Below are 10,963 nucleotides of genomic sequence, written 5' to 3' on the forward strand. Positions count from 1 at the left end.
CGATTTAAACTCTTGTATGTGTGCCTAGCACCCATGGAGACCAGAAGAGGGCATCAGATCTATTGCAACTGGAGTTACAAATACTTGTTAACCACAATGTGGGTGCCAAGCAGGATTCAAACTTGGATCCTCTGAAAGAACAGCTAGTGCTCTTAAATTCTGAGACATCTCTCCAGTCCCCAGTCCCCCACCTCCTTTTTTGAGACAGGATCTCTCTATGTAGCCCTAGCTATCCTGGAATTCTCTATGTAGAGCAGGCAGATGGGCTATGAACTTATAGAGATTCACCTGCCTCTGCCACCTGCGTGCTGGAATTAAAGGTGTGCACCATTTTACCCCTGGCCCTACATTAGTATATTTCAAGTAGGATTGTGCGTGTAAGCTCTCTGTATCCTCTTCATCAAGCATAGTGCTTGGCATGGACTAGAACTCAGAACACACACGTTGAATGCCTAGAGAATGGTCATTATAAATGCCATCAGCTAGAGAGCAAAGATCACCACACAGTGGTCTGCTCATCTGGGCATAGGCCAGCTGTTTTGTTACTGGAGTCTTAGACCTAAGGCTTAGTTCTGGGAGACCTAGTGGAACAGTCTCAGCTCTTGTCCCAGCTGGTCAAACAGGATGCTCAGCAATGAAGCATGAAAGGAATTTCTTTGTCGTGCAACTGGACTAGGATAACACCAGAGTGCAAACTTTGGGGTATCAACAATAGTTTTGGGGTAATATAGGCAAAGAATAATGGCAAGAATCAAGCAGATCCAGGCGATAGTCTGGCTTATAATCCTAGGACTGGCCACACAAAGTCTTATGGGAACCAAAAAGTCTCCGCTGCCAAAGTGCAGGTTTGGTTTCTGTCACAGAATATGGCTCTCTCAGACCTGTGATCCTGGAATCTAAGATAAATAAAGGAAAAGAGTAACAGAAGAGAATGAATTGGAGAGAACAAAAATGGGTTAGTTCAGTCAAGGACTGGATTTTCCTTCAATTCTCGGAAGCCTAACAGTGACAGCCAGGGAGGTGAGATGCCCCACAGCTTAGTGACAGTGACTTCCAGGGAGGTGAGACGCCCCACAGCTTAGTGACAGTGACTTCCAGGGAGGTGAGACGCCCCACAGCTTAGTGACAGTGACTTCCAGGGAGGTGAGACGCCCCACAGCTTAGTGACAGTGACTTCCAGGGAGGTGAGACGCCCCACAGCTTAGTGACAGTGACTTCCAGGGAGATGAGACGCCCCACAGCTTAGTGACAGAGGTTGGATAATGTTAGTCAAAAATGAGAAATGAGCCCAGTCTCCACTTTCCGCTTTGAAGGAAATCTGTATTCATAGAGAACAAGGATTTAGGAGGAACGTAACAGGAATCCTTCGACTTGCCAACCAACTGACAAGGCAGTCGAGATGTAGGAGACTGAGCCATTTTTCTTGGCACTGGAAATAAGTTAATGTAGTTAATTCATGAATTTTTAAATAAGATAATAGGCTCAGAAGAAGAAAGATGCTAATCTTAGAAGTTTTTAAGAAGAATTGGGGCATAGAGGGGGGACACCTATAAAGCCAGCAGTCGGGAGACAGAAGCCGGAGGATCAAAATTTGAGATGATGGGGCTGGAGAAATGGCTCAGCAGTTAAGAGCACTTGCTGCTCTTGAGAAGGATCCACATTCAGTTCTCATCACCCACAGGATGTCTTACAACTGCCTGTAACTCCAGGGGATCCGGTCACCTCTTTCGACCTCTGCAGGCATCAGGCACACATATGGTATATGTATATACATGCAGGCAAAACACTCAGACACATAAAATAAAAATATATAAATCTTAAGGCCAGACTAAGCTACATAGTGGGATCCGGTCTCAAAATAAATAAAAAAGCAAAAGTGAGGAACGAGAAAATTACAAAACAATGAGAACCAGCTACCTCAGCCTCTCACTGCCCTTAGCTAAGCTGTGGTTTGCCCTGCACTCTCCCAGACACACGCCTTGCTCACAGAGGGGCGTGTCATTTTCTCGTGTCTATTCCCACAGTGGGTCTTTTAAACTTCAGACTGCTCAAAGGCAGTTTTAATATCTTCCTCTGGCTTGGAATTGAGCTACTTTATCTTCCCTATTAAATTTTACTTTAAAGAACAAGCAAACAACAGTTTAGGAAGTGGTGGGTATGAAGTGTACAGCTCGCACTGGCCTGAAACTGAGTAGTCAAGACTGGCCAAGAATTCCAATCCTTCTGCCTCAGCCTCTCAGATGATGAAAGTTGACTTGTCTTCAAAGATGATACCAAAGGCAGGGGAGAAAAGCTGCACATTTTGAGTTAGAAGCCAGAATAATAAGCAGACTTCATAGTGAAAATCGGCCAGTGACGATACAGAGGGGCTGGCTTCTGTGGCATGTAAGAACACTGTCTCGTTAAAGAGGCATTGCTGCCCGGGCCATCCGTGTCGTTTACTTGGTTTGTCTGTCTTCATGCCAGCACCACGCTTCCTTGATCATCGCTAGAGTTTGAACATGAAAGGTCCCCCGTGGATTCACATATTTCATACCATTTGTTTCAACACTTGACCCTCGTTGGTGGCCCCACTTGGGGAAATTCTGGAGCCTTTAAGAAGCGTGTGTGTGTGTGTGTGTGTGTGTGTGTGTGTGTGTGTGTGTGTGTGTGGTTAATCTTGACTGTCGGCAGAATTTAGAATCACCATAGAGACAAATCTCTCCGTGTATCTGGGAGGGTCTTTCTAGGTTAGTAGATTAGGTTACCTAATGTTACCCTAAATGTGGGCAGCACCATTCGTGGATTGGGGTCCTACTCTGAGCTGTAGCGTTCGCCTCTCTTGCTTTCTGACTTTGAACACAAAGTGCCCAGCTACCTCATGCTTGGGACGCCGTAATGTTCCCGCCCTGGAAGTCAGCACCCTCACACTTCGAGACAAAATGAATGCTTTTGACAGACATTTTGCACAAGACAAGTAACTAATACAGGGGTGAGTCCTGAGGGCTTATAGTCTAACCTCATTTTCCTCAGCTCTCCACTTCCTGAACTGTGCAGGTGTGAGTGGATGACCTCACATTCCTGCAGCCACAGCCAAAAGCTCCTCACACCAAAATTCCTACCCTCGATCTGAGCCAACATAAACATGTCTATCTTCAATTGCTTTTTGTCTGGCACTTGGTGACAGCAATGAAAAGTGACTACAATTACTATAGCTCCACGGGATCCTTTGTGTATGTGAGGGGATTGGCAACAGGTGGACTCCTAGAGCTCATTCCAAAGTAGGATGGAGGGTGTGTTAGTTAGAGTTGCTATTGCTACAATGAAACACCATGGCCAAAGAGCAAGTGGGGGGGGGGGGGGGGATGGTTTATTCAGCTTACACTTCCACATCACTGTTCATCATCAAAGGAAGTCAGGACAGGAACTCAAGCAGGGCAGGAACCTGGAGGCAGGAGCTGATGCAGAGGTCACAGAGGTCACAGCTTACTGGCTTGCTCCCCATGGTCTGCTCACCCTGCTTTCTTATAGAGCCCAGGACCACCTGCCCAGGGGTAGCACTGCCCACAGTGGATTGGGCTCTCCCCATCAATCACTAATTTCAATTACAGGCCTGCCTACAACCTGATCTTATGGAAGCATTTTCTTTCTTTCTTTCTTTCTTTCTTTCTTTCTTTCTTTCTTTCTTTCTTTCTTTCTTTCTTTCTTTCTTCCTTCCTTCCTTCCTTCCTTTCTTTTTTATGCTTTTATCATACAATACATCCTGCCCGCAGTTTTCCCTCCCTCTACTCCTCCCAACCTTCCTTCCACTCTCTCCCAGATCTTCTCCTCCTCCATTTCCTTTCAGAGGGCAGGCATCCCAGGGATATCAACCAAATACATCATAACAAGATACGATTAAGACTAGGCACAAATCCTCATATCAAGGCTGGATGAGGCAACCCAGCAGGAGGAAAAGTGTCCCAAGAGCAGGCAAAGAGTCAGAGATACTCCCACTCCCGCAGTTAGGAGTCTCACAAAAACACCAAGCTACACAACCATAAAGTATACAGGACCTAGCACAGACCCATGCAGGCTCCGTGCTTGCCACTTCAGTCTCTTTAAGCCCTATGAACTCTGCTTAGTTGACTCTGTGGATTGTGTTCTCCTGGTGTCCTCGACCCTTCTCGCTCCTACAATCCTTCCTTTCCCTCTTCTGAGGGGTTCCTGGAACTCAGAGGGGAGTGACTGGATGGAGGTGTCAGATTTGGGTTCTCTCTTTACCTAATGTTTGGCTGTGGGTCTCTGCATCTGCTCCCATCAGCTGCTGGATGAAGCCTCTCTGATGATGATTGGGCTAGGAACCAATCTGTGAGTATAGTAGAATATCATTAAGAATCATTTTAAGGGCTGGAGAGATGGCTCAGAGTTTAAGAGCACTGACTGGCCTTCCAGAGGTCCTGAGTTCAATTCCCAGCAACCACATGATGGCTCACAACCATCTGTAATGAGATCTGGCACCCTCTTCTGTATACATAATAAATAAATAAATCTTTTAAAAAAAAAGAATCATTTTAATTGATTTTTTTTCTATCCCAGGTCTTTGGGCTATCCAGCCTCTGGTGCCTAGTCATCCAGGCAATGTCAGGCACGGGCTCCCTCTAGTGGTATGAGCCTCAAATTAGACCATCATTGGTTGGCCACTCCCACAAGTTTTGCACCTCCATTGTCCCAGCACATCTTGCCCGCTGATAGAATATAGGTTAAAGGTTTTGTGGCTGGGTTGGTGTGCCAGTCCTACTGCTGGAAGTTGCCTGGTTACAGGAGATGGCCAATTTAGGCTCCATATCCTCCATTACTAGGAGTCCTTGTGAGGGTCACCCTCATAGAACCCTGGGAGTTTCTACTGCACTTGGTTTCTTCATTGCCCCACCCACCGCCAAAAGCCCTCCAATTCCAGTCTTCTGTCCCCATACTCTCTCCCTCCATCCCATCCCTCCACCTGATCCCTCCTGTTCCCTTACCCACCCACCCCCAGTTCACCCACAAATTCTATTCTAGTTCCCCTTCCCAGGGAGACCCATGCATCCCCATTACAGGCCGAGAGAAGCATTTTCTTAATGGAGGTGCCCTCCTCTCAGATGACTTGAGCTTGTGCCAAGTCGACACAAGCTATTCAGCACAGAGAGTGGCAGAAGAAGAAACCCAACACGGGCATTGACCTCGGACCTCCACACATATGCATGCACACAGTCAGATGCATATCCGTGCACACATTCAGGCGCATGTGCATGCACACCCGAATGAACACACACACACACACACACACACACATACACACACACACACACACACACACACACACACACACACACACAAACAAACAACAAAAAGAAGAATGTGACAAGCCGCAGAAATATACAAAGCAGGATCTCAGGTGATTATGACAGAGCTAATACCTGGAAGAAGCCAAGGGCCTTCCATAGGTCATGCTGAGGCTCAAGGAGCCTTGGTGATATTTGGCTTTTGATTATCAGCCATTTCCTGCTATGAGTTTCTTGTGTGCTAGTGTAGCTTTTCCATCATTATTTGGGCACCATTTCCCCTCTACTAAAGGAATATTTAGATAACCTTCTGCACTGACAGCTATGCACAGCCAGAACCCCAGTTCAAGCCTCCCTGTAATTATCATCATTGGCAGCATCAGGCCAGGTCCATCCCCAGATGGAGGAAAGTACCTTATCAGAGATACCTCTGTACTCTCTAAGAACAGACTTGAGTGTCCAGACTACCTGTTTGAGAAGGCCTAATGGATGTGTCAATTAAGCTTAACTACCTCCTTTCCCAAATCTTTCCTCTAGTTCCAGATCTCTCTTTAACTATCACCAGAGGCACCTAGCTGTACACAGGTTGCCTAGCAACTGAGCACACTTTCCCCCATCCTGCAGAAAAAACGGCAGATAGCTTGGACAGATAGGAGCCACAGGAAAAAAGAAGGCAGTTTTATTTTCTCCCACTGACCTAGCAACTTACAGATTCTTAACATTTTCTACCAATCATGTTTAAGACTATAGTGGAACACATAAGATCCCTCTTCTTAGATATTACTCCAATTTAGCCTTTAGTTAATTCATTTCCCCATTGGTCACTTCCCTTTGGGGTTCAAATGATAATTAACAATTACTGCCCCTCTATATGATCCTTATCACCCCTCTGTTTGACCCTGGAAGCCTGGTTTTGCACTGTCAAGGAATTACTGTTTGTAAGTGTATGTATACCAGGACTCCCAGGGCACAGGAGGAAGAAGAAGATTTGGAAGAATAAATGACTGGACTAAGAGCTCTGTGTGCTGAGATTCTATTTCCCGAAGATATTCCTCTCCATTCGTAGTTCTCTGTCCTGAGCCCCTGGGATGTGTAATATTAAGGCTGGTCCCGCTAATATTATACAAGAGAAGAAGAAAGGGAAGATTAACCACATGAGCTTTCTCTATGCAGAGTAACAATTCATGTCGAGTTGTCAGCCTGGGCTACCAGCGGCACACAAGGAAAGCTTTATGATCATGGTCTGGTCTTTTTCTAATTCCTTCAGGAAATCAACCATTGTGGGGAAGGCAATTGCCACCAACCATGGGATTTTTCATAACGTGCTTGAGATGATGCCATAAATTAAATTAAAAAAATACTTTTGGGATTTAGATGAATTATGTCTGCAAACAAAGAAGTTCCTAAAAAAAATCTATTTATGCATGAGAGGTGAGGACTGAAAAGGTAACATAAGTGACTTTAAATAGTTCGGAAAGCCAGCACAAGAGAACCAGGCACGGGACTGGAGAGATGGCTCAGAGGTTAAGAGCACTGGCTGCTCTTCCAGAGGTCCTGAGTTCAATTCCCAGCAACCACATGGTGGCTTTCAACCATCTATAATGAGATTTGGAGCCCTTGGGGTCCTGTTCTGGTGTGTAAGTATACATACCAGAATACTGTATACATAATAAGTAAATCTTAAAATAAATAAAGGGAAAAAATAACTATTAAAAAGAAGAAGAAAGAAAGAAAGCCTCACAGAAGAAAATCCTTCTTCCTTGGACAACATGAGAATCCCCAGAAATTCCTACGAACTGATCTCACTGATCTCACTGAAAGGTGAAACCATTTGTTTGAAGTGAAGAGGAAGTAAGACGGGCAAGAGAAATGTGAGATCATGAAATTGTTTAGATACATAACAAAGCTGAGTTCCAGAAACTTCTTTCTTTAGTTGGACTTATAGAGTGAATTGAAACGTGAAATCAACTAAACCAGTCAGAACACTGTGAAGAACAGTGAGGAAATTCAGAACATTTGTTCTGAAAAAGCACAAAACGACAAGAGAAAGACCATAGCCAACATCTATTTTTACAAGTCATCAGCTATTGGTAACAAGACTACAATAGTAAGTAAAGTGTAAAATAATGTTGGCTACTTCATAATTGTCTTTGGAGTGGTATTATAAATGGAAGGTGCCATCTGGGTCACAGATTTGATAAGGAACCACTTCAGACTGTGTAGGCCAGATCCAGAGAGAAGTTTCCTGAGTTGCCAAGCATCACAACCCTCCTGGATGAGAGAAAAAAATAAACTTCTCCCTGGCACCTTCCTTGTGTATGATCTCATAACACTAGTCAGAGATGGATGCATTAACATACATACCATCTTGGGGAAAGGGGAGTATGTGGTGTGAATAGATGGAAAAAGTGTCCCATGCCCAGGGAAAGATGACTGCAAATGTCTGAACTGTAAGAATATACTGAAGGTACTAGAACCGAATTAAAGGTGGCAAGAGAAATCGGTAACGGAATTGGACCGGTAGACTTGGGTGATGTCACACCTCAGTGATCGCATATGCTTTTCGGGTACGTAAACCTATGCACTACGTGGTCGTATAATCGCATAGCGTGACCATGTAATCTATGTGCATGCGTGGAGTAGCCGCGTGGACCCCGAGTGCGCATGCGCAGGCTGGTCCTTAAAAGGTGGTCCCGCATACCTTGCCCTCTCTCTTTTTTACGTGTTTTCCACAAGCCTGAGCCCATCTTCTTTTGTTTCCCTCTCTCTTTTTTTAGTAAAACTCTTGTTAGTGGGTTTGCCGTGCCTGTGACTCCTCCTGGCAGGGTAAGTGCGCTGCAAAAAGACAACACTGGGCATAGGGGACCTGACGGTTCATGATTGACATGGATTGAGAGCTGCTCAGGTTGGTAAAGCTGGGTATATCTATTAGAATATTTCCAACAACAATTTGATCGTGGTGTCTCTGACCTTGCCTGGCTGTTCTTAGAAAGCAAGATGAGACATCAACCAGGAGCCAAACTGCAGGGTGCTAACCTCATTCAGGGATACTACTAAAAAGTGTAACTTGCTGCTTTAATTATCTATGCTTGATCATCTCATCTATAGTATTGGAAAGTTAATATCTATCTCTTCATTGTTGTTGTGAGGATCAAATGCAAATCCCTAGAAAAGAGCCTACCATCTGACGGGCTCAGTAACGGCTCCTAACACAGTCATCGGCTGTCGGTATCTTTAACACTCTGGTTCCCAGCTCTAGACCTTGACATCAGCTCTTCCTAGGCCTGGACTATACCCCACTGAACTAATCTGAGATTCACCCTTCAGTCCTCAGCTCCGATGTCACTGCCTCCTGCTGACTCATTTTTCTCTTTCTCCCTCTCACTCTTGATGCCAGGGATGCTAGGCAAGTACTTTCCCACTGCTGTGGTTTGAATGTGAAATGTTCCCCATAGGGACACTTCACTTGACACTGAGCTATTTGAGAAGGGGGAGCATTGCTGGGGGAAATACATCACTGGGGACAGATCTTGAGATTTTATAGCCCAACGGCACTTTCTGTCCACTCTGTTCAGCCTTCTTCCAAATGGAGGGGATTAAGGAGTCCCAGCTACATGTTCCTGACAGCAAGAGGGCCATGGCTTCCTTTCTGTAATGGGTTGTCTCCTCTCAGGCTGTAAACTGCTTCTGCCAGAACAAGAAAATTACCCAGGATGGCCCTTCACTTTATCCCTGCCCAGCATGCCCTCCTCAGTGCCTGTTCTAGATCCCATCTCTCTCGTCTCCCCTCGCACTGATGCCAGACACAAGGGCACGGGTCCCAGAAATCACAGAAATACAAATTCAGACCGAACATAAATTACCAGAAAAAGGATAACAGGGAAAGAAAGGGGATTGAAGAAAAGAATAGTACTGGTTTCAGGGAAGCTGGAGCTGTCCACTGATGGCACAAGAGCAGACATTGTACAGGGTTTGCGGAAGGGTCTGAAGGTGTTACTCATGAAAATTGGCTCCTTTTTTAAAAATCTCTTCCTTGTGATTGAAGGGGGTTTTCCCAGGTAAGAAGTTGTGCAATGGACAGTTTGTCCTGAGCGACATCCTGCAGGTGAGTTCCTGGTAAGTTCTTCTCTTGTGACAGCGGGATACAGGGACAAGTATGATCCAGTCCACACATTGTTTAGAAGGAAGGAGAGAAACTGGGTGTCTGATGTCTTCTGTGGACGAAGGGCACATGTGTCCCATGTCCCCACGAGTGTCTCCTCTACTGTCTTCCTCTCCAGCGATGGCTTCCACCACATTGTTTCGCGGCTGGCTTTGCCGGCTAGATTCGAGTCCTGTGATGGGAGAGAGACTGTTCAAGTCTTGTCGCCCTGTAGCCTCAAGTCTTAATGCAGTTCCTAAAAAAATACTGTGCACTGTGTATATGTTGAAGTCTGTTTACCTAGCAGCCTTTGATACTGGAAAATTCCTCACAGTGGACAACGTGATCTGTAGATGTAACCAATCGTCTTATTAAATAAGAAACACAGAACCAATGCAAAGATGAAAGCCAAGAGATCAGAGCTAAGAGCCTTACCCGCCTGCTGCAGCTAGCCTCTTCAGCCAAGAGACCTCTCCAAAAGAGACCTACTTTCTGTCTGTTTGTCTTTATATACACTTTCTGTTCTGCCTTCTCATTGGTTGTAAACCCAACCATGTGACTGCCTCGTCACTGCCTGTCTGTACAGACCTCCAGACACACATTGGAGCCTGTGTCTCCAATGCTGGCTGTATCCTTGAACACACAGAGATCTACCTGGCTCTGCCTACCAAGTGCTGGGGTTAAAGGCGTGCGCCACGAACGCCCAGCTCTGCTATGGCTTGCTATTAGCTCTGACCCCCAGGCAACTTTATTTATTAACATACAAATAAAATCACATTTCAGTACAAATAAAATATCACCATAGTGATCACTAATCCTATGGCCACATTGTGACTTCATAGGGCTCGAACCTCCTTGACCTTTGTGAACTCCCTTCTTTCACCAAAAACAAAGACAAACATATTTTATAAGAAAAATGTATTTTATAACTACCTTGGTACAGTGATAAATGAATTTGTTTTTTTATATTTTTATTGCTTTTACTTTGTGTGTGAATATCCCGCTTTATTTTATTTTTTTTACTCTTTGTTTTTAAATGATTTATTTATTTTATTTTATGTACTTTGGTGTTCTACCTGCATGTATGTCTGTGTGAGGGTGTCAAATCCCCTGGAACTGGAATTACAGACAGTTGTGAGCTTTATGTGGGTGCTGGGAATCAAACCCAGGTCGTTTGGAAAATCAGCCAGTGCTCTTAACCACTGAGCCATCTCTCCAGCCCCCTTATTTTACTCTTTTTAGATAGGCTCTCACTGTTGCCCAAGTAACTCCTGAGCTAAAGAGATGCTCTCACGTCAGCCTTCCGAGGAGGCTATGTTATCATATAATTTTTAATTCTCAGTTTAAAAGAAATTAAAATTAAACATCTGTAAAACTGGATATGACAACATATACCTATTGGTGAAATTATTAAGGCCATTCCACGTAGTTAAAAGGAGATTTATTTAATGGCGCAACTTACAAATTAAGGGATAGGTAGGTCGCGGGGTCTGGGGAAGGTGTATCACAGTCCAGCGGTGTTCTCTGGAGCTCTGTTTGG

Source organism: Peromyscus californicus, unplaced genomic scaffold (assembly GCF_007827085.1).
Source record: "Peromyscus californicus insignis strain IS unplaced genomic scaffold, ASM782708v3 Scaffold_5__1_contigs__length_169319896, whole genome shotgun sequence".
NCBI classification, from domain to species: domain Eukaryota; kingdom Metazoa; phylum Chordata; class Mammalia; order Rodentia; family Cricetidae; genus Peromyscus; species Peromyscus californicus.